Source organism: Falco naumanni, chromosome 4, assembly GCF_017639655.2.
Source record: "Falco naumanni isolate bFalNau1 chromosome 4, bFalNau1.pat, whole genome shotgun sequence".
Taxonomy (NCBI): Eukaryota; Metazoa; Chordata; class Aves; order Falconiformes; family Falconidae; genus Falco; species Falco naumanni.
Window position 1 is genome coordinate 12,193,080 of NC_054057.1, and position 23,185 is coordinate 12,216,264.

General features: G+C 43.6%; 1 long non-coding RNA gene across 2 annotated transcripts in view; it reads left to right on the forward strand.

Annotated features, from left to right (window-relative positions):
• LOC121086093 overlaps positions 1-22,281 on the forward strand; it is a 67,216-nt gene extending 44,935 nt beyond the window's left edge. The window contains exons 6-7 of one of the 2 annotated variants that reach the window (XR_005827280.1): positions 6,565-6,632; positions 13,996-22,281. This is a non-coding gene — a long non-coding RNA (uncharacterized LOC121086093). Of the gene's footprint in view, positions 1-6,564; positions 6,633-12,148; positions 12,565-13,995 lie in introns of those variants that run through there. The other variant, XR_005827281.1, reaches the window with a different exon arrangement.
• The last annotated feature ends 904 nt before the right edge of the window (positions 22,282-23,185 follow it).

Consider the following 23,185-nt stretch of genomic DNA (forward strand, 5'->3'; position numbering starts at 1 on the left):
CCAGTCCTGTGCTCTTTAAATGTTTGCTAAATGCTTGTTCATTACCGTTTGTTCAACATTGAAAACCACCAGGCACAGAATAACTAACAACACTGTCCTGTAAACTTGCTAATGTTTTGTTGACACAGTCATGCTACCATATTTTTCTTGACTCAGGATGTCAGACACTGCTTTTCTAGTTAGGTCTTCCAGAATACTGTTTTTTTGGTGGCCAGCCTTAGAAAGAGTTCTCATGATAATTTCAGGTGTTAAACCTTCTTTACCAGAACAAAAATAGCCTCCAAGTCATGCACAGGAAGGTCGTCTCTAGCATTTACCACTGTCAGGACTGCTGTAGCGCCGTCGTGGTGGGGTGCTTCACAGCCCCTACTCACGTCAGCAATCTTTTGTCTGCATGGTCCATACAGAGCTAAAACTGCTCAGCTTACTGGAACAAGGCACCTTTCCCGGTGCATCAAAACAACAGACAGGAAAATAATTTTCTGCAGATTTCATGGCATCTGCTCATAAAGCAAAAGAGCCAGGACCTGAAATCCAGCCTCTCTCCAGGCTCCGTGACTGCAGTGCCACGGCGCAGCTGCAATTTTGCTTGCATCAAGGAAAGCTCCCATAAGCAAGTGATTCCTCATGCTTCCTGAGAATATGAAAAATTCCGTGGATAACATAAACACACAGACTATGATTCCCTTCAGCTTCTGGAAGGTTAGTGTTAGTCCTGGAGCAGGGGCAAATGTGGGCTCCACTAAGTGATTCACAGTGTTGACTGAAAGTAGGGGTTTTATACAGATTCAGAGAGACGATGGCTTCTCTGTTGAATACACGCTGCAGCGCTCATTAGCTCTGCCTCTAAAAATCATTGGGCAATAATTATATTCAAAAGTAATGAAGCTACCAGATTGTGCATTGGCCCCACAGAAGAGCTAACTGAAGAAAAACTCCTTCAAGACAGCTAAAGCCACACAAAAAATGCCAGTGTATCATCTAGGAGGACAGAGAAAAGTAGTTTCTTCCAGTGTGATGGAGCTTTTTGACTGAGGATATTTCACTGAACTTGAAATATGGAAGTATTTTATCATAACTGAGACTTACGCATCTGTCTTAAAAGAGTCAACAGCCAAGCTCCTGCTCACAAGATGGAGATTTCCCACTATGCTTACCTTCAGCTAGAAACACCAATGTGCTGAGAAGGTCTCAAAGGACCAAATTCATCCACAGAGCTACTTTAACAAACCTACAAATCCACCAGCAATGAATCTGCCCTATGTTTTTCAGTATGCCATTTAGAAGCAATAAAGGCTGCTGTCATGCTTCCCGTAAGATCCCTGATGAAAGAAAAAGATGACACATTTATACAAAAGGTAGCACCAGAACTTCAACAAGAAACTTTTGACAATTTGCTTTTGACTCCAAAGTAATGTACAAAAAGTTGTTGCTCTTCTGAGCTCATATATGTCTTGCATTTCTTTTGAGGAATTATTTCTCTTCATTCACCCTTTCAGTCTGTTTAGGCAACCAGATTAATGTTGTGTGTCTGGACTGGGTGCTTTTCTGGCTTTCATGCTGTGAAGCTAGCAGCTGGAATAATGGCAGGAATCCATCCAAATGGGGAGAGGCTTTATTCCTCACCAGTCTTCCCAACCCCTCTAGAAACCACATTTCTTCCACTTTTCTGTGTCCTCTCTTCCCCTTTTCCTTCTCTGATTCCAATTACCCTTTAGCTAAGGAGCATCCACTGTCACCCTCTGCCATCTACAAAGAGCAGTCAGCTGTTTTCATCTGATAAAAATTTACAGTAGACAGGCAAACGAGGAGCAATCCAATGAGGCTTTCTTGGGGGAGATTAATCTACGTGTGCTTCTCCTGTAGGAGCTGTAGCCCACCTTTCCTGTGGAAGATACTAAAGCCTCCATAATTGGTAAAGAGTCGACTTGAAGGTTCTCCAGCCATCCTCCTTGGTCACCAGGAGGCATAGCTAGGAAATGGGCAATGTGGTCTGGATGCTAGGGGTTACTGTGTGCTCCCAGCTGCCTTGGGAAACCCTCCAGGCCACCCAGGGCCACGCAAAAATTAAAAACATCTTGAGCTTCTGCCTGTGGTGAAAAATCTCTGAAGACTTCCAGCTATAACTCTGGTGTTGCTGGTTCTAGCTTGTTTCTGAACTTAGGTGACCAGGGACCCTTTTCTGCTGAAGTTAAGCTGGCTGTAAATGTCAAACTGGGACGGTGCTGGCTTCATGGCTGGCTAATGGAAAGGGGTGTTTCTGATCCTGGTGGATGGCTTAGAGGTCCTCCTGGGTCTGTCTGCAGTTCCTGCCCTTTCACACCCCTGACGATTTGACTTGCACTAATTACTGAGTGGCTCCAGTACCAGCCTGCAAGTTTTCTTCCACAAGGTGCTAGTCTTTGGGTAGCAGGAGTGCCGGAAATGAAAGCTAACAGACAGATTTGAAAATAAGTTCTCTCCCTCTCTCTTTCTCTTTGTCTTTCTGTCCTTTAGTGCAGTATCAGTTTGCAGGAGATTAATTTTATGTAAAGTTTTACATTTCAGATTGTGATCAGCATTGTTTTTCTCTTGGTTGGCTCTGAGAAAACATATATTCAAGTTTGAGAATTCATCATGTCTGATTAATGATGTGTATATAGAGCTTCCTGTATCATCTTCCTTCTTTTGGTCTTTTTTATTCAGTTGTTTGCTGTACTCCAACCCTGCGGATAGATGGTTCTGCAGTGATGAATGTAAAGTTTGCATAAGCCATGTAACAGCAGGACAGCCTATTATCACTGTACATTTTCCATGGCTGTGCAAACCTCTGTAGGCTATTTTATTGCTAATAGATCCACAGAGAAACAGTAGTGATTTTATGACTCTTTTTAAAATGGAAATTCATGTTTGAGAAATACAACTGGGAGGAAACAGATGTAAACCACTTAAGCATTTGCAGAAAATTGAGATGCACACTCTTATTTACAGACCCACATCGCCTCCGTCGTTTTATTTTCAAAATTAAAATAAGCAATCTGTTTGCCATGGGAAATGAGGAACTGTAAACTTGTTTTTCCTTTACAAGGCAATGGCCAGTGTCACTGTCTCTGTGCTTAATGGCATTGGAGAAAAGGGATGACAATTCTGCCACACACCCCCACACCCCCCGCCCTAGATTTTATTGTCTATAACACATTCCCTTTGTAATCTGTGTAAGAGGTATGCAAGTGGGAAAGATTTTTGCATAACCATGTGTCTGAATTCACATTATGTTATAAAAGCTAAAATGATTGCCCAGCCTATTATAAGGTTTTACCCAAGTATTTAAAGCTACTGGAGAATCTATTCTAAAACTTTAATAGCAAACAATTGCAAAGCATTTACACTCATGTCAGAGTGCTAGTGTGCCCATTGCCTGCATCAGCAGAAAATATTTCTTCCTTCTTGCATGCTGTTTTAGATTGCTGATTTTGATGGCCAAACATCACATTGGAAAATTGTTCTAAAATACTCCTATAAGTTCTGTTGAAAATATGAACTCATGAAATCAACTGTCAAAAAAAAAGACAGAATTTAACATTTATTAGTTATAATAATAGTTTGTGCTGATGTGATGTACATCCCTGCATCCATAGAGACTGGAACTCTACAACCTCTCATTCCTCTTTTAAGAATGGGGCGTTATATATACTTTACAAATAGCTGACCAGGGACACAGCACTTTATGGAGGCTTGGATCTATGTCATGGGATGGCTGAAAACTGAAGGTTGGAAGAGCACCCAGTCAGTCCTCTATTCCTCGGTAGTCACCACCATACACATAGTTTTTCAGCCATGTATTTCTGAATTATTGCTTGTTTTCCCAGAAAGTTAGGGGGCTGCAGTGTTAAATTACTTTAAAAGGACTCACAATACGCTATCACATCTGAAGAAGGCCACTGAGTAGTGTAAAAAGCTCTACTTCCAACAACCTTTGATGTGGGGAATGTGAAAAAAATATAAATAATTTATGCATCAACTGGTAAATGAAGATAGAAAACCCCCTCAGGTGCTGGCATGCTGAATGTTGTGTGAGAACTGTGTCTCACAGGAAACAATCTTAGCGCTGTCCTGTGACAGCCAGGTGTATACCTGCAATAATGCTTCCCTACAGCAACAGCAACATGCCCTGAGAGGCAGGAACCCCAGATGTCTCCTGGTCACAACTCCCTGATGAAAGCTGGCCTCAAAGCTCAGATGGAGCCACGCCCTTCTTCTCTGCAGCCACTCTGGTAGTCATCTGGACACCGTGTTCTTGAGAAGACCTCAAAATTGTGATGAAGCAGCTGGGAAGAAGGTGGAGGGTGTCACTGAGATGCCCCACTTGGGCATTCTCCTGTGCCATAAGAAGAAAAGGAAAGGAGAGCTGCTTTTATTAAAGGCAAAGCCACCGGTGTGCCTGGATCATGTCAGCACAGCTTGCAAGCAGGAGAGGAGCAGGAGCAGCCAGGGAGAGCAGAACTGGCAACATAAAGTGCCCAGGGAGCAAGGATGCAAGCTCTCAGAGAGCAGACTGAGGAGAAAGAAAAATCAGGTGTCAGGAAAGAATGGCCTGGGGAAGTGGGGAAGCAAAACAGCTGGGATGGGAGAGCTCCCATAAAGAGCAAAGCCAGACACTAATTCCACTTTTGGGAGGAAAGACTAAGACACATATTGCATTAAAGAGAGCTAACAACACAGACTGCCTTCCCTAATGTTATTCTTCCGTGCAAGCAGTTTCCATAGTGATGTCGCTTGATTGCAAGCAAGAGAGGAGATGGCCACAAGGCAATCTCTGCTAGGATGCTGTTCACACCATGAAAAAGCATGAGACCTCAAATCAGTTCAAGAAAAAAACCACCCCGCACTGCAGTTGCTCAGTCCCCAAAGTGTGGCTGGGCAGGGCAGGGTCAAGCAGTCTCGTCCTACCTTTGGGCAGTGAGGAGACTTTCCCTTTCCAGGCTGGAAAGCCTGCAGGGAGCAAAATTTCTTGCTGACCCCACTACATCTGCCACCAATGGGCCCACTGCATCCCAGCCCTTGGGGCGACTATTCAGAAAATGTGCTTCAGCCCTCCAGTCCATCACGAACACATTCAGGAGTGACACTGGTAAGCTGGAAGAGCCGACAAAATTTCACACAAAAAACAAAGCAAAAGAATTCTTTCTTATACTTTCCTATACTTCACTCAACACTGATTTGTACATTAAAGAGCTTTATTGACCCCTGGCAGTTAAACGGAAAGCTTTCTTGTTGTAGCACTGAAAGAAGGGACAGATTTTCCAACAGCTGTCTAATATCTCTGTCAACACGGAAATGAAATAGATTTAAGGACCTTAGAAAAGCATTTGAACATTTAGTGCCCAGTAATAATGAATTCCAATGTCCCCCTTGCACAAACGGGAATTACTCTCAGTCTGTTGTACCACCTTTCTAAAAAACATCTGGCACAATTCTATTTTTGGAAAAAAATATCATCTAAAAGCAAGCTACTAGCTGGCCATCTCTTTATTAACCCAGCTATGGAAGCACAGTGTTTGAAAAATGCTTGTGTGAACCTATGTGTCATGTTCAGGCCCACGGGGAAAGAAAAGGGTAACGATAAATAGCTAAATAACAGAATAAATGAGAGTCGATTTCACTGGGATTTGTGAGGCACACCGGAACCCTTCAGATTCGTGTACAGCAGCGCTCAGATCAATGGACAAAGTAAAAAACATCACAGTGTTCCCATCCTCCAGCTGCACACAGCAATCCTTGTTCTTAGATCAAGGCGCTGTGATAAAGAAAGATCAAGCAAATATAGCCCGAGGATCTGTGAACAGATGTCTGCTCCTTTCCTTGGTCCAGCCCAGCCTGATACAGTTCATATCTTAAAACCAACAACAAGATTAAGCAATTATTCCCTATACGCTTGTTATTGTCATCCAATAAAGCAACATCTAAAATAATAGCTTTTCTCCTGCCACCCAAGGTTGAGTACTGCAGAAAAATGTGTTGGAACTGATTAGGTTAGAGAGATAGGTCTGCATAAATAATTGCTGAAAGTCAACTAAGTCAAAATAATAATAGCAGAGAAAATTAACTTTCGGATAGAAAAGCTACCTGCCTACGCTCTCATTTTGTATACTGAAGACTAATTCGGCAAATGAAGAATACAGATCTTGGGACAAAGTAGGTAACCCATGGATTCATGGTGATAGCTGTCACAAAAAGCAGGTCTACTCTGAGATCAATTTGCCTCAAGAAGATTTAAATTCATTATTATTTTTATTTTTATTATCATTATTATCATGGAACCTTGTTAAGATTTATACAACTTGGTTGTTTTGCCCTGTATGTCAAAGCCTAGACTTTTAGGTACAGATAACTAGGTTAGAATACTTGAAGCAATTCAAGATTTCCTTCCATACAGTTGAAAGATGTATTTATCTTCCTGAATTTTTTTTTTTGGCTCCTATCTATCATCAGTTACTTTCTTCAAAACTAGCACACTGTCCAGAGTAGATTTCTTCTTCAATTAATATTGCCGTAGTCATTAAAAATAACCACTTTTCTGTGCAGGCAACAACAGCTTGAATGTGGAAGCCTTGATGACAATCCTGCTGCTCACAGGAGAGGAAATGTCTTGGGTCAGTATCTCATCTCTTCAAAATCTCTCTTCTTGGTCTTGAAATAATAGATATAGCCCCATTTGTCTTGTCAGTACCATTCCCTCTTCACAAGAAGGAGCCAGTTCAGAGTAATCTTTACCACCATGTTTTATGCAGGAGTCTACATCTAATAGCAAATACTCCTCTCGGGCCAAGTTGATGAGAGCGGTGTCATGTCTGCTAAGCACTTCTGCTGTCTGCCTAGCTCATTTGGCATGGCCTATTGGTCTCCTTTTCTATTTTTACTTCCATTTTTTTATTACTATCCCAGAAATGGATATGTTTCAAGTAATCTGACAGGTTATCTCTCCTCCTTTACTATTTTATTAGTTTCAGTGAAATGAATTTTGTATGGCTTCTTTTGCTCATCATCATAAACACCAAAGAAGTACATTTTTCCCGGCAAGTGAAGTCTGACAATTCAGGACCAAATGTCAGTTAAATAACATTGTGCTGATCCACTGTGAAAACAAGCAAAGCATGCCAAACCTCCCCCAAAATCTGACATCTCACAGTTACAAAGTGGTTTTCCTACCAACCATTAGGTTGTGGCTGAAGGCGCTTTTAAGGCTAGTGAAAGTCTTATACTTCCAGACGAGCAAGTACTACAAGTAGTAAAAGAATTTTTGTATTTTCATTCGCATGCAGAACCTAAGTTGGACAGTGTGCATATGATGAACATGCAGGACTTGTGAGACGTATCAGTACTGAACTTGTAAAGTTGTCATTTGGAAGACTGTTTCTGCGTTATCTTTATACTGAGCCTGAAGTTACAGAGCATGTGGCTGAAGGCAAACTTTTAGGGATTCTGCAAATGACCTAACCATAGCTCACAGGCATGAAAATGGAGAATTAGTCCCAGAACCCTTTTTATCACATATGAAACTCGGAAAGATACAGCTGACATGGAAAACGTGAATAATCAGGAATATTTTTTGCATGTGGTTCCCCATTGTTGTCCCTATCCCATCTCGACTGCCCAGGGTGGCTCTTGGGTTTGGTGAAATCTATGATCTTTGTCCCTCAGTGTTGATGGAAACTGTTGCCTAATGCAACAAAGGGATAAAGTTGACTTGAGGTAGATCTTGAGGTTAATGAAGTCCTTTACCTGCTGTCATACACCCCATTGCAGACTCTCCCTAGTTTATTGCAATCCTCATGTTTTTCTTAATCTTGTAGTCTTCTTTAGTTTGTAGATTTCTCCACACAAAGATTTAAGTCCTTGTAGTTTCAAGGAAAGGTGTGAAAATGTCAAAAAGGCAATAAAAAATCAAAAGGCAGATAAAAGAACTGTGACTACATATGGATGCTGTAAATCTTGGGAATATTAGTGAATCTCACTATTATTAACACTGCATAAAAGGAAATTCTTGACTTTAGAAATCTTAATCATCAGTTTTGGAATGCCTTGCCTGGCGTTGGCAGGACTGTGTGCTGTCTTACAGAGATTCAAAAAGCACTGCATACCACAAGCCTTCCTGTATCCTGGAGGTATAAAATATGCAAGAGCATCCTGTTTCTATTAGATGCCCAATATTCATATATGAAATCACGTTTTGGCCACAAAAGAGAAATTAATAACCCATCACTCACCATTTTCTATGGTAATTAAGGATTTGCACTAAACTGAGCATTGCAAATTTTCCATGTGCCAATTTGCTGCTGCTTTTTAGTGTACTAGCTGAGGAGTCCAGAAATCAAAGAGATGTAGCAACTTCAAACACGGATACCTAGAGCTGTGCTGTTCTGAATGAAAATGGACACAGAAATGGATGTTAACATTTTTCTCTATAGGTTCCTTCACGTGGACATGTTTGATGCTTTCCTCTACTGGGGCTGAAGCTGGAATTAAGTAATGAATAAACATGTCTCGCTGAAACAACTTTGACATTTCAACTAAGTTTACACATTAATTAAGATAAGGTTGTCCTAGTCCCCCCAAAAAGGAGCAGAAATTTGACAGAACCCGGTGGCTGAAGTATAATATAAAAAAGCTGTATGAACACTTTGTTAAATGCACAGATTTAACCCTGCTGTTTTGCTCCTAATCATTATTAATTGCCTCCAGTGGTGGACATTAATTTCCCTATTGCAGCAACATGCATCTTGAGTTTGGGCATATCCTAATATATCAAGTGGGACAGGTGATATAATTCAGCTGGTCACAGCTGGAAAGAAGACAGCCACCCACATGCAAGCAGTCTGTCAGCCTTAGTTACGCTGCAGACACCACCACAGCCTCCGTAACAACATTGTACATTTATCTCTGGGGATAACTTTACAAGAAGTACAGCCGATCAGTTCATCCCATTTAATCTGCTGTTGTCTTAGGAGGAATAAGAATACTTTAGCCTGGGCTTTTTAGCTCCGAATTTCGTGGGGGGAAGAACTTGCACACATGGCTGGGCTGTTCCACAGAAGAGCCTGATCCTCTCCTGGTCATCAGAAAGGGGAGGGAGTGGGGAAGGTTTCCCCAAACAGGGCATGCCCCAGCAGCCAAAAGTCCAGTGCTGCCATCTGGACCATGAAAGATTTGCATTCACACCCCCAAAGTACCTGATTCAGACTGGAACCTGCTTCCCAAGCATTTGATTTGTAGGTTCGTGTACTGATCACCGAATGGGAGAAGCTCTCCCAGTAAGCTGTCTCCTTCATGTGGACAAGGGCCGAAGAAGTGGACATGGCTCCACCGTGGAAGGGACTGGTGGGGAGACTCCTCCATCTGAAGGCAAAAGATGCAGCTGCGGATGCCTGTGGGTGCCTGGTGGGAGGAGAACTTGTCTTGCTCTCTGCTTTGAGGCCGAAGTTTCCACTCCAGACTCAGGAGGCACATACATTTCCACAAGAAGTTTCTGGGTTTGACAATGGCACATATCCAGGTGAAGAATGTTTCCTTGGAAAAAAGCGCCTTGCCCAAGTGTCCTGATTATATAGTTAATTAAACATGCAAATTACTGCTAGCTCAGAGTTCCTTTCCCAGCATGCCCCATAACTCCATCTCAGCAGCCGTTATGTTGCATGCACTGAATTTAAGCTAGAAGATAAAGGAAGTTTGCGGAAATAAAAAACTGCATAAAAGGATTTTGGGATTTGGCCCAGAGAAAAGATGAGAGTTTAAACTAAGCAGGACCAGGGTACACAGTTGCCTTTCTTAACTGTAATTAACTGTAATTTTCCAGCATTGCAGTTACAGTAGCAACCAGCAAAGGATTAACCGTGAAGCTGTTTAGCACTTTGTTTAATAAGTATGCACGAATCTGACTGCCTGTCCTAACCATTGTCCAAATGTGCAAAAATCATTTGTCCAGAAAAAAGGAGGAAATTAAGGATGGTGAAAATTTCTGGAACAGGATCTTCCATTTCCGAATTTTCAGTGAATTGTGAAAGCTCCTTTCCAGATGGAAATTTCTTTTTTACTATAAAATGACGGATGTATTTTTGGAACCCGAGTCTCATGCTCCATTTGATGAGGCTTTAAGGCAGCTATTCAGGCCAGCGTAGTGATTCCCGGTAATACCTTCGCTCTTGAGTTCCCCACTATAAAAGTGAACTGCAAGAGTTTAAAAAAGCAACTTCGTTATTTAACAGAACAAGTCCTGTTGTAATAGCCTGACGTGAACTTGATGGGTCTTCTTTCTGGTTCTTAGTTCTTGTGCTTTTCAAATTATCCTAATCGTATAGGTGTTATCCTGTGAATTCTTGCTGCATTTCACAGATATGCCTTATCATTCAAGGATGGCACCACAGAACTGTAGTCGTTTAATGAATCAGAACATTGAGATGAAAGTAGCCCTTAGCATCTTAGCATGTAATAACACTTTACACCAAGCCTAAAAGCATTATGTCGCGTGTTTTTAAATGCTCAATGATTAAGCTTGATGCATTTAACCTAGCTGAAAATTGCAAGTATTAGAAATAGAGGAAAAATACTTTTACATGGCTTTGAAAGGGTTTAATTCTTCACTGTGTCTGTGAATTATTCCATACCAGGTCTTCCAAACGATATCTTGATAATTAGATCTCCGTTTCTTTAAAGGTGACATTCTGTCCTGACAGCATCTAAATTACATTGTTTTCTTTTCCTGTTGGGACAACACGTTGTCAAAGTAAATCCCAGCGCAGTTCACTCTGCCTCCTGACGTCGATGCCCACCTTTTCCCAGAGAAGAGCCCAGGCTGTGCCTTGGCAGCATGCTGGTGCTGATCAGCTACCACAGGCATCTGGGGCAGTGTTGACCTGTGTCTCGGTCCCCAGTTCGGCTGGAAGGAGCCACCATACCTCCGGCAGCAGATGGGTGTGGCTCCTCAGCTACTTGATCCCTCTCAGCCTTCCTTGGAAAACTCTGTCTGCTCAAGCCGTAGACAGCTTCATATTTCATCTGGACTGGCACCCAGTTTGGAAGTCTGGAACACAGTGTTTATGCTCATCTCATCTTTTTATTACCACTTCTAAAGCATGCTGGTTTACTACCCAGGAACCAAGTGAAGGCTTTAGTAGGGGAGAGGTTTGCTACAAAATTCGGCCACGGAGGAAAACAATTCTGGATATGCTGCAGTTGCTGTCATGAACTTAATGAGATGGCTTTTTGTTATCTAGGCAGCAGGAGTGTTTGGGTTAAGCTGCCAGTGCCACTCTGTCACACATCTCTCTGCCAACCTGGGAGTCAGGTGGTCATGATCAAAAAGGGTCAATTAAACTGTTGGGCTGCCTGGTTTGGATGGCTTGACTGAACAGCCTTGCTTTAGCTAGAACTGTAATTTTTGAGTTATCACAGGAAGATTCCAGTGTTATGATCACTGTTAGTAGCATCACTTTAAAGGAACAAAGGCTTTGTACCAGAAAGGCAACAGTAAGGAAAAAACCTTGCACAGCGGTACGTGGGCTGAGTTCCTTACAGCAGTGTACGCTTCCCTCTTAATTAAAATAGTTAAACTGTGGAACTAGACATTGATGCAATATGTTGTCCCCATTCTGGAAATACATTCACTAAGAGTTAATAAATAATCTATGAATTCTAATCTTTTAAAGTCATTTCAGAGGGATGAAGTCATCTGCTATAATTGTAAATGCAGTACCTCTGCCTTCACTGCATTCAAATGTAAAGGTGAGAAAGTGATTAGAGGTGCTGGGTTGCTAGAGATAGATGCTCCAATTAAAATGCCACACCATTTGTTTTTAGCAAATTGAGTCACTAGAACAATATTTCTTTCTATTGTAAAGCTTTAGCCCAGGATTTCCACCTGTTTATCCCAGATTTAGCTGGGCAAAGGGATGAATTTTCTTCTTACTAAATCTGCAAGGATTGCCTCAATCAATACAGGCTGCCTAGATAGACCAGATTTCCCAACTACACAGCACTAGTTACCTGGTGCCAGACGTACAAGTGTGTCACATTCTCATTTTAACATCTGAGGCAAGTCTTGCTGCAGGAGCACAGCTGAAGCTGCTTTTGATAAATGTAGGGACATGGTTCTCCTTTTCTTTGCTTTTAACAGGAGCTGAGCAGACTTGCCTGGAAAACTAAGACTTCCATGACCGATTTCAGATCCTAAACTGAAAGTACATGGCAGGCTGTGAATCTCTCCAAGTAGTGGGGTGAGTAGTCATTGCTGAATTTGGTTTCTCATCGCCAGAGTGCTATCAGACTCAGGGTGGATCATTTAAAACTGGCTTGTGGGTGACTATTTTGCCCAGCAGCTACAATCAGGACTGCAGGATAGATGCTTTTATCTCTGATACCCATGATTCCGCAAGCAAGTTTCATTCTCTTGTTGACAGTCAAATTAGCTGACACAATGCTGTCAGGCAGTGCAGGCAAGGATAAGCCATATCATGCTTCAGATTCACCCAACTCCCTTCAGCTGCTTACTTGTGACAAAATGTCATGATTTGGAGCGTGACTTTTCCTCATCTGTAGTGAATAGTGAGTTTTAATTGAAATTGCACCATCAAAGGGCTGCAGTCAAGCATTGCTGTGCTTCTTGGTGATCACAAGCCCAATGGGAATGATTTTAATGAAGCAGAGAGCCCAAGAACTCACTGGCTAAAGTCCCACCTAAAGGAAAACTCAAGAACACTTGAAAGTGTAGAAATACTCAGGGCAAAGATCAAACTTACTTTTGTTTTCGCATGTCCTGGAGTGTGACAGAAATGTTACTGGCTAGAGATCCAGCCTTGGGTAAACCAAGTGCTGTGGAAATGAAAGACAGCCTGTACCGCTTTCCTAGGTCATTCAATACCCCAGCGTTTTACCTGAATGTGAATGGCAGCATTGTCCAGTGTATACATTACATAAAGACAGTCAAAAATGGTATATCAATGATAGCATCTTTAATAGCCATAAAAATAAAGTGAGGAAGACAGGGAGTGATAAATAAAGAACAGCCCGTATTGATCCATCTGCATCTGGTTTGCTAGATTTCTTATACAGTTCATGGGAACAAAAATCTGTCAGTTCATCCTCCTTCAAAATAAACTGCTTTCCATTAGCAGGCAGCGGATGATCTCATGGGTTTTAAAGAAACACGCAAGAGGGATCCGCAAAAAAGGATATGATGAAGATTATTAATATAGCAATAAATTTCATCAGCCTTGCCTCTTGAAAGTAGGACAACTGCACTCGGCAATAAAAATATTAATAGCAGTCTGAAGCTCTTCTGTAGCTCTGTAACCTCCCTATGTCACTCACTGTTTTAAAAGTAGCTTTAAAAGTGGTGCTGAAGCCCATCTGCTAGGAAAATGCAATGCCTTAAGCGTGCATTAATCCCGGTTCCCACGTGTGGCACCTTCACAGTGGTCCTGCTGCGTCTGAGGACTGCCACGTTCACCTGGCAGAAGACGAAGAGAAGCTCTGGAGTCCCTCTGCAGTCACCTCCTGGAGAAGCCTGATTGCAGCTAAGCCAGCCAGCCTGGCATGGGCACAACTCGCTGTGTCTCTTCACATCTGGTGAACGATCTACAGGACACTGATACTCGTATAGCAGCCTTGGGGCTGCGCCATAACCAGCAGGATGGGAGAAGGGCCTGGGAGTGAAGGAGACACGAAAGCTTTACGGTATTTATACAAATTGTCTGGCACAGATTGTGCCAGAGCTACTGCTCCCCCGCCAGGGTGTCATTTCACCCCAGGGCAGCACACTCCTTCACCAGCCCACCCGTCCTCTGCCTCGGCTGCCAGGGGCTTCCTTGTCTTCAGTGGATGCTCTCTTTGGGCATTGCTCGGTTGGGGTGTGCTGGCACATCCCATGAGACCAGTGCCTCTTCCTACATCCAGCGTTGCCCAGGAAGAACAAATAAAACTACTTCTTGCCCTATGATTTTTTCACTGTGTTCCTTTTTCCAGAAAGAAAGCCTTCCTCTCTTTCCTACAAGGATCAGATGTCTCAAAAATTCAGTGCTCCAAGAACTGGAGTCAATCTTTTGCACTTTGTTGCATGACTGCATTAGAGATGAAAAGGCCATAAGCACAGAAACAGGACTGAGCCACTATGGAGCTGGTGACGGGACATCCCTCTACGACTGCAAAGGCCAAGTAAGGGAATAAAGCTGAGGCTGAGCTTACAGCCTACAGTACACGCTGCTTTTGGCATGGTGTTATTACCAATCTGTTCAGAGGCAAGTACATAGGGGACTTTGGAATATGTGCATACATGAGCTTGGTGGGCTCCATGTGCTCTCCAATATGTAAAATGTTTTTCCCTTTGAGAGCCCAAGTGCTCAAGGCTAGATTCACAGAGCGTGTGGGAGGTCTTTCGCAGGGCTGCTCTTTCCCTCCACGGAGAAGATGCCTGAGTGTTGAGTGCACACTGTTTACCTTCCAACCATGACACATGCTTACATACTTTGCAGGGGAACAGCAACATTTCTAAGAAAGACAGCACTGAGCAAACAGCTCAGAAATATTCCCTATTTTCAGTTAACTCAAACTGTTGAACATTTTCATTTCTGCTGGGTTTTGAGCATGATGCGGTTCTGATACGTCACATTGCATTAGGACTTCACAGAGGGTATTTGCCCATCTCAGTTTCTGGCTTCCTGCAATATGAGCAAACTGACTTATTTTCTTATCAGACTCTCATTTCCCACCCACGACTCACAAGAGGAATAAAGCCCTGCTATGGACAGCAAGATGCAAAGAGCTTCTAGAAACCCACTGCTGCTGCAGTTCACCAGCTCCTTAAATTCCAGCTACTTCACTTTGTTTTCCTGAAGAAGTGTTATTGAAGCCACTGCTGATTTAAACTCTTTCCCAAGTGAGTGTGAGATGAGCAGTGGAGGGAGCAGCAGCCAAAAATATCTGTATGCCACTAAGAGACTTTTGTTGACCACGTTTTACCTTGAAGCTGCCGATGCAAGGACCACCGTCAGGGTGCAAGTCACACCATTTCATTTGGAAGGCATTGTTTCATATCTACAGTTCTCATGTGCTGAAACACATCATCTAAGCAAGGTCACCTTCTAAGAAAGGTGTGATGGCATCCAAACTGCCTGTTGTCCCAGACCCGTGCTGATTTCTAAAGCATGCCATGGGACTGGCTGAGGGAGAGTTCCTTGTCCCAGGGCAGGAGCCTGCTGGCAACCTCAAGGAGCAGACAGCTGCCTTCCAGCACCTGGGAATGCATCAGGCCATGGAGAGACACATTATCTGGTACAGGTCCCATTGCTCCATGCCTCCTCAGCTCCCCTGTGTATTTTAGATGCGACTGTACAGTGTATTGCAATATAGCTCCCAGCACAGCTTCAAGAAGGGAGGCAGAGGAGTGTCGAGCGATATTGTTATGAACAAGCCTTTAGCCCAGTATCACTGTTTGACAGATTTGAGTTCTTTATCCTGCTTGTTTATCACATATGCAGACACGCACACGCACACGTACATACACACACTTAAATAACCTCTGTAGTGCAAAGCTCTGCTACTCCCTTTGTCCTTGTATCCTTTCCTCTAATGTTTATGACCCATTTTCAAAGGCATGTGCTGCTATCTGATGATCTGTATCTTTTCAAGTCTGCATGCAGACACGCAATCTCACTGTCTGGGTAATGCTTCCAATGGACAGCCTTCCAACAGAGTCACTTTCCTCTTCCCTCTTTTGCCCCCTTCCCACGCATAAAAATGACTGATGAAACCCATTACTTATCTATCAGATAATAGATCTACTTTGACACAGATTCCTTCTAAAACTCTCTTTTAGCAAGATTTGTTCTGGATGTCGAGGAGGCATTGGGCTAAAACATTGCTTTTGTTGGGGGGTTAATCTAGCATTTAAATTCTTTTTCTCTGTTGACTTCTTTTGTGGAAAATTGGTCCCCTATGTACAGCAGAATTTAGCTGATCCATACTTTTGTGATAAAGTAAAAAGGCAGTGTTACAGTAAAAAAAATCTCCCCGTAATGGTAATGCTGACAGTATCATGTTTTGTAGTCATGATTAAGATGCATGCAGCAAAATCCTGACACACAGACCAGGAAAAGATGCTGCCATGAAAAGGGATTTAGTTACTTTCTGTTAGTTCTAGAGCATTGCTGGTGATTAGGGAGAGAAGGAACTCTGCTTTGTAGTTTTGGCCACGCTTCAAAACATTGTGCCCTACTACACCAAGTACAGAATGGTTTAAGCCCTGAAAAAATTCAAATCAACTGCAAGGGGTTCAATTCATTTCTGTGTTCGGGGCCACGCTTCTGACCTGCAGCAGCAGTGCCTGGGACCCTTTTGCATGTTGTGTTTTCCAGCTGCCTCAAACCCTTGCAAGTCTATCCAAACACAGAGAAACTCAGATTTGCTGGTTGTTTCCCAATGCATTTTTGACAAATGGAAAGATGCTCCCAGGTGACATTCCAGGACTCCAAACCCAGGCCAATATTTCTAACACAAGGAACTTCCAAACCCTGCAAGCCACAACATCTGGAGTTACAGCAGTCATTGCAGGGCCTGCTTATCAGACAAACAGCTTCATGCAGCCTGGTACCTGAGTAACTCCCATCCGCTGCATCCACCGAGGGGGCAGTGGGGGTCACACCCCAACATTGCCCCCCCTTACCCTTACCTCACACCTCCAAAATGCTCCTGCTGCTTTCAGTGCATTGGTGTCTGTGTGGGGAGAGCCTGACTGGGTGAGGGATGCACACGTGCTGCTTCCAGCAGGGATGTGTTCCTGCAGCTCTGTGGGGTGCCTGCTTCCTCCAGAGCCTTGCAGGGACATTTACTCTTTTTTCCTGCAGACTGATGTGCCTTCTCCCTGGGGGCTGCAAGGCGTAGTGAGGATGAGAATGGCAGTGGCTGTTTGGTATACATGCTTGTGGGGGATGTATAGGTGACTACAGTTTCCAATTTGGCAGGGCTCCCAGAAATAGCTCTTGCAGAAATATGTATTCCTGAAATGACCTAAAAATAACCCAGTAGCAACCTGAAGTGTACATAAAATTCGAAGATAAAGATGCAGAAGGTATAAACCGTGCTGCTCTGCCTGAATCTGTGTCCCAGGGAGCACCTTTATGGTGGTGTTACCCCAGCCCCAGGCTTTATGTTGTGCCTCACCCCACAACCACGACACTCCGCTCTTGGTTTGAAGAACTTAGCTTGAAAGCAGCAGAACGATTGCTGCTGCCTGGGCTGATCGAGGGGCACCCGTGCCTTTGGAGGACGTTTTACTTGTCTGTATGAAATGAAATCCTCAAAAGATATAAGGTCTCCTGGGAACAGGGAGGCTGAACCGAGAGATGTAGCATGGTGAGCCCCAAACCAGCAGGACCTCTTCCAACATGTGTTGGCAGCACCGTGGAGCAGGAACCTGGGGTCCCCGCTTCCCATCCAAGGACCACTGCTCTTCACAAGTGTTATAAAGCACTCAAAGTGAAAAAAAAAAAAAAATCTCCAACCAAAACCGCAGCTTCTTGCATATGCCATTAGTTTTAATATTACCTGCTATACAGAAATAGAGTTAAATTATCTTCAGCAGGTTTATCTCCATTTTTAACAGCAGTGTCTGAGAGTCAGCAGAGTCCTTCACAAATCCCATATCCAAAATTAATATATGAATATATTGAGAAATTAGCATGAAATGGACAATATGGCAAACTTATTTCACATATCCAGACAAAGACAAATGAAAATCAAGAATGTCTGCAGCATCCTGAAAGAAAAAGCATCTTATTGAATAAATTACACTTGAAAAGGCAGCAGCTTTTTTTTAATGTCCAAAGATTGATTCTCAGGACCAAACCTGCTTCTGTCTGCCCCATCCTGAGAGCTCTTCACAGCAGAGCTGAGTAAATAATTTGCAGTAGATAATTTACCTGCACAAAAGCTTGCTTTTTTCACCTACGGAATGTCAGTGCCTTGATTGTGACTTTCTTTAATTTATTTGCAATTCAAATTTACTTGTCCAATTTATTATCTTTCTTCTTTCCTAACAGGTCAGATAGACTGTGAAGGGTCTGCTACAAGTATTTCAACCCGCCTGTTCAAAAGAGGGCTGAGTTCATCATGAGTAGTATCACAAAGGGTTGGGTTTTTTCCATCTGCAGGAACGCAGATTTTGTGATCGGGGAAGAGCTTTGGGTTAATAATATAAATTTTAGCTTGCTGGAGAGGTTTTCCTCAAAGCTTCAGCCCTGGAAAAGCAGTTGTACCACCATTTCTCTATGTGAAGAGCTGAAATGAAATCTTCTTTTCGTTACATTCACTTGAAATAATGGCACCTGCATCCCCAGGCCAGGTTGCCAGTGGCACAGTAAAAACCTCGTTCACTTGCCTGTGTGCCCAGGCTGTAGAAAAATTTCCTGAGGAACTGGGACCCCTCTTGTGTTAAGCAGTGTCCCTTTTAAATGTGCTAATTGCAAAGCACAGAATGAAGAGAAATGGTCACAGCAGTGGTGGATGGAGAATTTTTGTCCCTCATTAGGCAAGTTTAAGCTCGAGGCTCTGGTAGAGCTTTGTCATCTCAGCCCAGCACTTCTGCTATATGGCAGTATTCGAGCGTGCAAGCTTCAAATGGGCTTTCCATGGGTGTTCATGTGAGCCAGGCTCCATCGTTCTAATGTCTGCAGAAGGCAAACAGAAAATTGCTGGGAAGGCTGGGCAAAGGGAATCCATTTTCAAACCACCAGCAACACTAGTCTTAATGGAACTTAATGGATTCCCTGTTTCGGCCCAAGTATGGCAGAGATGATTAAAAAAAACCCCAAATCCAGAAAAAAGTCAGCATCAGCTAGCCAGGTTTTAATGGGACACCAGCTGTTAATGGGTGTTTACTACTGTTCATGCTGCTCCTTCTTCCTTCAACTTACATAGTCAGGTATAACCAGTGAATACGTTCCTGTTAATGTGAGTAGAGGAAGGGTTTTTAGAGCAAGACTTCTCAGTTAAAATGGGCTTTAAATAGACAGCTACATAACCTTTTTGAGAAATTACTGCCTCACATAGCGTTTCTGGATTTTTTTGACTGTAATACCCAGTAAAAATTAGGCAAAACTTGGGAAGCTTGGTTACTGTTTTCATTTATCTTGTTTGCTAGTGTGAGTGTATGAGGGGTGAGGTGTATGTGTACAGTTTGATTTTCTATTTGAAATCCTAGCGGTTTCACAGCCATTTTCCCATGCTTGTGGGCTCTGCCCCAGGGGCTGATAATACTCTGCTGGAGGGTCAGATGCACCCAGCTGTGGACAGGCAGAGATAAAAGCTGCACGTGGCCCAAGAATCAGGTCCAGTTTTATCTGAAATCCCAAATGAAGGGCTCGTTCCTCTCAGGTTGACAACAGTACTTGCCACTCCAGTGGCAGTTGCCTCTGAAATGCACAGGAATTTTTTCCTCTTCTTTTGCCCTTCATTTTTGCAGGCCTTTACATGTCTCAGTCATGACCTTAGGTGAGACAAAAGCATCAAATTAACACGAGAGCCATGCTTCTGAAAGACAGGGCAGAGCCCCAGCAGAAGCCGCATCTCATGACACCTCAAGCCTGCCCTGTGCAACGGTATTGCTGAATGAGCATCCTCACCCACCACGGTCCTGCCAGGCTGCCACGGGGCAGCACAGACTCAGTTGCATTGCATTAAGGGCAAGGACGTGAAATATTCACGTGCCCACACACCAGACCCAGAAGTCCACAGGGTCCCAGCTGTGGACTCTCCCCTCCCTGAGACCTCAGCAGCGAGGCTCCTCCATGAGCCATCTCTTCCTGACATGAAGCAGGACCGACTGCCTCCGGCCGGCTGAGTGACAGCCGAGAGGCTTTTAATGAGCATCTCTGCCCCTCGGCAGCGCTCGCTGAAGGAGACGGCAGCTGGGAGGGAGAGCTGCAGTATTGGGCTGAATTACCCTGAATTATTCTTTGTATGCCTAAAAAGACATAACCATTATTTAGAAAAGTTCAAAAACCAACAATGCATCCAGCACATAAAAGGCAGAGGGGAAAAGAACTCCACAGCATGAACCTATATTTTAAAATAAATTTCATTTATCCTAATTGCCCCTTTTCTGAACCACTAACAGAAGAAAACTTCATGATAAAAGCTGAGGAGGGACGGGAAGAAACCAAGGCCCTGTGGATAATTCAGGAGTGATATGCCGTGCATAAGAAGTGGTACTGAAAAATGCATGAGAGCCGTTTTGTTAAAAAAATGGACTGTGGAAATGCTGGCTTCCTTGGAAGAATCAAGAGCAATAAATAAAAAGAAAAAAGACTGCAGGAAGCCTGAAACTTAGAGCAGAAAGCTTGCAAAACCCTGTCTGGGTTGGAAAAGAGGAGGCACTGCAAGTTTTCAGAGAGAAGCAGACGAGATCTGGGGATGTGTTTGATGAAGGCCACAAGTTTTGCAGATGGTCAAGGTCAGGGCACAGAAGGAGGCTGTAGCCACCAACACAAATGAGGATTTTTGCTCTGGGGGAGAAAGGCAAAAAACCCAGTCAGGTCTAGAAAAGCTGTAGCAGGAAGGAGTGCCACGGCCGGCTCCTCTTTCTCCCGCTGCCCGGTCCCAAGCTGCTCAAAGGGGAATGATGACTGGAAGTCAACGCGCAGCAGCGGGGAATAAAGACGTACTGCTGAAGCACAGCCTGCCCGAGATGAGTGTGACATCGGTTTTGTGTGACTGTCATACTCAGACTGGTGTCCAGGAGCTGGAGTATTGTAACAATGACATTGCATTTCCTCAATGGCAAAGGCGAGCTGGGGAGACCAGGGGTGAGTGGGCTTGGTGTCAGCTCGAGTGAGCAGCGGGTGCTCCCCGATATAAGAAGTGCCAGCCTTCGCTCCTTGTTTAATTGTTAACCACAAAACATACAGCTCTTGCAACACACCGGGTGACCAAATAGATGCAGGGGTTACACCTGAAATTCAGAGAACACAAGGATTCAGCCAGGGAGGAAAAAAAAATAAATTCATTTGCAGCTACATCTATAAAACAAGATTGAGGATGTCATTAGGCATCGGGCACTGCCCGTCTGGTGAAGTGGTTCCTGAGCCTGTAGGTAGGCTGCAAGGAAAGTGAGCCGGGTAATTGCCTTTCCCGGGGCATCAAACACAGGGATGGGGTAGGGGTAGGGGGCAAAATAGTGATGAAAATGTAGTGCCGCACTGCCTGCCCGATTATTTAGCAGGTGCATGTGTGAGTGTGTCTCTGTGCACACCTTTAATGAGCCTAGAAATCAAATGACTTCTGCAGAGTCTCTCATGATCTTTAAAGGACCCCTCTGTGGTGCATTTTAGTGGCAGGTTTATAAAACCCCCATGGAAAAGCTCAGCACTGATGCCACTTCCCAGGCTTGGGAGGCAAAGCATCCCTGAGCAGGAGGGATCCAGGAACCCCGGGGAGCCCCCAGCGTGTCTCTCTGCCCTCCTTCTAGTGGCCACCAGCACAAGAAACACAATTAGGGTCCAAGTCAGCCCAGCTGATGCCCAGCTGTCAGCCCCCTATGGAAATCCTGGAGGCAGGGGGCAAGGGTCTCAGCTGGGTAGGAACAGTGCATTAAACCCACCGGGCTCGTGCAGGCTCCAGAGCCCCACCGACCGCTCCAGCTCTAAGCTGGGGGAAGCAGGGGCTTTGCACCCAAATAAAACTGGCCCTCTTTGTCATGCTCATCCAGCAAATCAAGATGCTCATTAAATTATTTTCTTGTTTTAAGTGCCTGGCTTGGGAAAGCAAGAGAAAAACCAGGCAGAATTTCACAGCCCCGGCCAAAGACTTTCTCTTTTCTTATCACTTTTGCCCTGAAGGATCCTCTATGCACTGGCAGTCCCAAAGGTGTTACCATGTTCTTAAAATGTTTTCAGTATAATTTGACCTGGTCAGAGTACAATAAAGCCAAAGCATGATCTGACAAGCACAGGACTGACACTTACATGTTGGTCATATCTTCCTTCCCCACAGAGATGAGCCTAGGAAGAAGGAAAAGCCTTTATAAAGCCCCTGAAACTGGCTAAAATTAAAAAAGGCTGAAAATGGGAATTTCTGGGGAAAAATTAACACTCTGAATTTTTTATTTTAAGTGAATTCAGGACGAGAACCACACCTTCTGCTTGTATTTCTTTGAATTATAGAAAGGAGATGCCACACAAAATTGTTTTGTTTTCTTCAGAGCTGTTGATAACTTAGGTGTTGATGACTTACGCGTTTCATGTTGCCATGTCAGGAGGAAAGGCTGGGTCTTCAAAATATTAAAATAATTTTTTTTGCATAAAAATGAATGAGTTCTTTGTTCCTTTCACTTTGAGATGCTCTGTGGAGAGTGTATGCTCAGCAAGTCTAAAAACTTTCAGGATAACCTGTCACAGCCTCTAGGAACAGACTAAATAAGTGTTAACCAAAGCATGAAATATGAAACACAACAACACAAGACAGAATGAATTGAAACTCTGCTCTGATTTCAAATCATGCATAAGCAGATTTCCTTGCAATAAGCACAATGACTGATTTTTTTTTCTTTTCCCTTGTGTTTCGTTTGTGTTATTGTTTTGCAGGGGGGTGGGGGATGGAGGGGGGAAGGAGGGGGAAGTGGCATCTCAAAATATTCAGCCTGTTCCAAATTAAATTATTTCTGTTATTCTAAGCTGTGACCCATAAAAAAATGAGCGGGGAAAACTGTTCAGAAAATGGGTATCTTTTAAATGTGTGCTTTCCACTGCTCTTTCTACGGCTAATGTTGTCTGGTCAGAAGGTACTAATAGCCCTGCGTGGACAGCTTTGAAGATGAAGGAGTTAAAAGTCAGTGGTTGAGTTCAGGACCAGTTTCCAGTAAGTATTACCCATCCCTAAATAAACAACTTGGTAAAATATGAAGTCTTCTAGAGCCTTTTGAAAAAGGAGATAGCCCTTAGCAGCTGTGTTGATGACTTCCATGGACACTGGCAGATTGTACGTGTTTTCCAAATTTCCTCCAACGAGGATATTTTTGACAATAAAAGAGCCTTGGTGAGTGATTAGCCAGTGAGGTTCTTGCAGCTGCTGCTTTACAGGTTTCAGTAAATCTCGCACCTCAGAACACATTTCAGTCCCGGTTAGGTCCTGCCTGCTAGCAGTTGTTGTGTCGCACTGGTGTCTC